Source organism: Anarhichas minor, unplaced genomic scaffold (assembly GCF_050575085.1).
Source record: "Anarhichas minor isolate MPS153535 unplaced genomic scaffold, ASM5057508v1 ptg000118l, whole genome shotgun sequence".
Lineage (NCBI taxonomy): Eukaryota > Metazoa > Chordata > Actinopteri > Perciformes > Anarhichadidae > Anarhichas > Anarhichas minor.
In genome coordinates, this window is record NW_027466564.1 from 45,001 (window position 1) to 50,000 (window position 5,000).

The 5,000-nt window shown below is 45.6% G+C and overlaps 1 non-coding gene across 1 annotated transcript in view; it reads right to left on the reverse strand.

The window, feature by feature from the left end:
• Positions 1-4,968: 4,968 nt before the first annotated feature.
• LOC142940875 (5S ribosomal RNA) overlaps positions 4,969-5,000 on the reverse strand; it is a 119-nt gene continuing 87 nt past the window's right edge. The window contains exon 1 of the ribosomal RNA XR_012951054.1: positions 4,969-5,000. This exon is cut by the window's right edge and continues 87 nt beyond it. This is a non-coding gene — a ribosomal RNA (5S ribosomal RNA).

Here is a 5,000-nt window from a genome sequence, read left to right on the forward strand (position 1 = left end):
GGCCTTAGACGCTAGGGGTCTGCCTTTGTGGGAGAAGAAGGGCGAATTTAGGAAAGGCAACCGAATCACATGCTCTTTATATTCTACGTCAGGTCTAAGGTGGGGCAGAAATTTGTCCCAAGCCTCCAGCACTTCACGGTAGAACCCCGGAAAGCCTCCTGTGACATTTCTGGGAGAGAAGGCGTACAAATTGTAGCTGCTCCTCTCACCATACTTTGCCAGGAGACCTGCCAAGGTATCTTTCCATGGGTGCTGCCTCTTCGAATCCAAAAAAACCCGCCTATCAATTTAACCCTAAGTGCATCTCTTTTTGCACTTATGTCAATCAGGTCTAAGCCCCCCTCCCTTTTTTTTGCGATTAAAGTCTTACGAGCGATCATATTGCCCTGCGCCTTCCACAAGAAAGAAGAGATCACGCTGTTTAAAGAATTTAAAGCCCAACTCGGCAGCTCGCAAGACCCCAAAATGTGATTCATTTTGGACAGAATTAGAGCATTAGATACGATTACCTTCCCTCTTATGGTCAGCCCTCGGGCCTTCCACAGGTTACAGGTATTACGTATTCTTATTAGAAGCTCTTGCCAGTTCCGGTCTCTAGCTTTAATGCTATCTTTACCTATATAAATACCAAGTATTTTCCTTTCGTCATCTGTGATTTTAAAGCCCCATTTAGCGGCGTCCACCTTATCTCCGTTAAAGATCATAAGCTCAGATTTTGTTATGTTTATTTTTGCCCCAGACGCCCTTTCATAGTTTGCGATATGGGTCATTACCTGTTCAATGTAGGACGTGTTTTTAATAAATATATTAATATCGTCCGCATATTGTATGACCTTAACCATTTTGTTACCCTCAGTTTTAAAACCCTCAATGCTGTTGTCACTCGTGATGCTAAGAGCTAGGGGCTCTGCTACCAGACTGTAGAGTAAGGCCGACAGGGGACACCCCTGTCTGATGGAGCGTCCTAGCACCACAGGCTCCGTGAGGAATCCATTTACTTTTATTCTGCTCTCCGCTCTTTTGTAGAGGAGCTTAACCCGGTTAATAAAACCCGCGCCAAACCCATAGCTCTTCAGTACCTCCCACATAAAAACCTGTTCTACTCTATCAAAGGCTTTTTCGAGGTCTATGCCCAATATGCACCCCCCCTCTTCAGACATTTTATCGACGATATCTCTCACTGCGATGATGTTATCACTAATGTCTCTATCAGGGATACTGTAGGACTGGGTCTCTGAAACAACAGTTGTTATCACCTCTCTCAGTCTATTTGCGAGCACTTTTGCAAATATTTTATAGTCCGTATTTAGGAGACTAATTGGTCTATAGAATTTAAGTTCATCTTTTGTACCTTTTTTTTTATAAATCAACGTAATTATACCTTCGGTCACTGTCTTCGAGGTATCATTTTGTACCTCCATTTCCTCCAGAACTTTCAACAGGACTGGAGAGAGCAACTCAGAAAAGCAGCAATAGAAGTCCGCAGTGAGGCCATCTGATCCAGGACTTTTGTTCTTTTTAAGCCCCTGTATCGCTGCCTCTATCTCCCCGGTTGTGGTAGGTGAGTCACAAAATGTTTTGTCGTTATCACTGATCTGAATTTTAACCTGATTTGTTAGCTGCTGTATGTGAGGTTCTTTTGGGCATTGCCCTTTGTACAGACAGCTATAGTAACTATGAGCTAGCCTCAATAAGTCACTGTTTTCCGTAAAAGTTTTATTATTGTCATCTTTTAGTTCTGCAATGAATTGCTTTTCCTGAGTTGCTCTCTCCAGTCCTAAAAAGAAAGCCGTGCTTTTTTCCCCCTCTAACAGGAAAAGAGACCTACTTCTGACCGCAGCACCCTTGCAACGGTGGGCCTCAATTCCTGCTAGTTTAGCTCTATAAAGCTCGTACTTCTCGCTATTATGGCTGTTGTTTAGCTCCATTCTATCTATTTCTATATTTAGTAGTTCATTTAATATACTCTCCTCTCTCTTCTTGACCCAATTTTTGTCCCTACTATACTTTATAGTGACTTTTTTTATTCTTAATTTAATTTCATCCCAAAATGTGATTTTATTTTCCACAAAAGGAACGTCATAGGCACATTGGGTCAGAAATTTGGTTATCTTTTCTTTATATTCTTTGTCCTCTAACAAGCTATTGTTAAAGCACCAAGTGCTTTTTCCCCTTTTTCCGGTATTATCACCTAGCTTTAGGTCAACATATGCATGATCGCTCCAAGTATTAAAGGTGTACTTTACACCCGAGGCTTTTTTCACTAGGCCAGAGGCCACCAGGACCAGGTCTATACGGGACTGCTTTAAAACACCCAACACAACCTGCCTTCTGGAATAGACTCTCGACCCAGGGTTCACCACACGCCATGCGTCGACCATGTTTTTATTCGTCATAAGATCTTTTAAAGCTGTTCTACTGGTGTCACATTTGCATTTGTCATGGGAGCTGTCGCTATTGCTCAAAGTGGTGTTAAAATCCCCCAGTAGGATGGTTTTATTGTTAATCCATTTATCCAAGCTTTTGAAGAAGATCCTGCGATCTTCTTCTATGTTTGGAGCGTGGATGTTTATAAGTCTGATTACTTCATTATTGAATAAACAGTCAATTATTAGGCATTTGCCATCATCGGCTTTATAAATTACCTTGCTGTTATTGCTGTGATTCTTATTGATTAAAAGAGCTACCCTCCTAGCTCTCCCAGCTCCCTCCTGAGCCTGAACTTCTCCACTCCACATTTTTTGTACACACTTTACAGTATCCTGATCCCACCCAGTTTCCTGAAGGCAGAGAAAGTCAGCATGCTTATATTTCTCTAAAACTGCTTGGATCTTCAGTATGTTTTTGAATCCATTCGTATTGAATGAAGTTATAGAAAAAGAGTCCAGAGCCATGAGGGCAAACAGTAAGGAAAGATGCAAAAACCCAAATACAGATATTCCCATTATTTTTTTTGCACTTTCTTCCTATTACCTCCTTTCTTTAATAAATCAGAATTCCTTTTCCTCACCGTTTGCACTTGTTCTGCGTCCATTTCTGTGTCAGACGCGTCCGGCAGCATCAGGGGGGAACAGTCAACTGACAAGTTGGAGACATCAGCAAAGTCCAGGGAGGACCCTATCTCCGACTGCAGCAAGACTCTTGGCTGCTCCTCAGCCTCCAGGCCCTTCGTCACCACGCTTCTCCCTCTCCCCGTGGCCAGTCTCGACACCCGGACCTTGCTCGGCTTGGCCGGGCTCTGCTCCTGCAGACCCGCGCTGGCTCGTATTACGTCACCGCCTATGCCAGGCTGGCTGGGTGTGGTCACTGGCCCCGCCGCTGCTGTCACCGCTGTAGCCTCTGATGCCACTGCCGCTCGCGCTGCCGTCCCTGGCTCCGCCGCTGCTGCTGCTGCCGTGTCTGGCACCGCCACCTCTCGTGCTGCCGCATCAGGCACCACAGCTGCTGCTTCCGCCGCCACTGGCACCACCTCACTGTCTCCGGTCAGCCCCTCTTGACCGGTTGCCGGTATCGCCTCATCGTTTCCTGCTTCTTCCTCCTGGTCATCACTGCACAACTCCACCTCTGCCCCGGACTCATCGTACGAGGTTTCGTTAGTGCTCTGCATGTCTTCCTCTTCCACCTCCACCTCCTCCTCCTCCTCCTCCTCCTCCACCTCCTGGCACTTGCAAATATCCAGTGCCAGCTTGCAATCCGTGCATTTTTTAGTTTTTTTATTGTTTGTGCACTCTCTGGCATAGTGCCCCTGAACCCCGCAGGTGTGGCAGGAAAACTGCGGGCACTCTCTCTGTATGTGTCCAGGCTGCATGCAAATCCTGCAGATCTTCGTTTGTTTATCATGCAATACGCGAAAATACTCAAAACCCAGCGCCGTCGAGAACTTCGTCGAATACGGGAGGGACTGGACCTTGTCGTTAAACTTCACCCTCACAAAGCGGGTGCCGTCAGTTACTTTGGACCCAGGCCACATTCTTCGCTTCACCGGGGATACAGCTTTTACCCCCCAGCTCAGCAGTTTTGCCAGGATGCTCCTGTCACTCACATAATAAGGTAAGTGCAAAAAGGAGACGACCAGCTCATCATTTGATATCTCTTTCGCGTGTACCCTCGTGTCCCCCACTTTGAAACCCTCCATCAGGCGTTCTTTACCTTTTATGTGGCTCATTGTTACTTCGAATCTTTTCGGGTTGATGACCCGGCACGCCAGTAGCGCACCGCACAGTTTCTGCACATAACTTATCAGTTCCATTGCGCTCATCGATGCGCCGCCCTCCGTCTCCACATTTACCGTGAGGTTCTGCAAAGCAGTCCACTCTCGGGTTTCTGCAGTTAGCTCCTTCTCTCTGGCTTCTACCTCCGTCTGGATGGTGGGGTTTTCCGTAGGGGTTGTCGTCAGATCGGTCCAGGTCTGGTTCACTTGTAAGTCCGTCATTTTGAGAGAAAAAAAAGAAAGCGCCCCTCTCGGAAAAAAGAACTGCGGGGGATGTGTCGCAAAAAAGCGAGAAACAAAAGACTTCCCCCCAATCAGTAAAAACTGACGGGGGTACTGTACACTAAACCAACTAATAAACTTTTAGAAAAAAGCTTGCATGTGTAAATCAAAGAAGAGAGAAGAAAGGAGAGGAAGGAAAAAGCGTGCCTGTTCTCAGGATCCACCAGCTCAGCTCACACAGGTGTCTCAAATCAGCACTGATCAGAGAGGTATGGCCGTAAGCAAGTTTGTCTCCAACACATAGTTCTTTAAAACCTACAACAGTAGGTCAATTTTAAAACGTTAACGAACCTAAACCAGTTCATTAATTAACATTCCAAAAATAAGAAAATATTGATATATTGATTGATTCTCTTTTCCCTTTTTACCGTGACCCACATCTTTGTATGCATCTCTTCTTCAATCTTGCCTTTTTCTCATATTTCTCAAGTGAAAAAGCAGCAGTGTCCTCTGCCTTTTGGAGAGAGAAGTGAAAAAACTTACAGCACCCGGTATTCCCAGGCGGTCT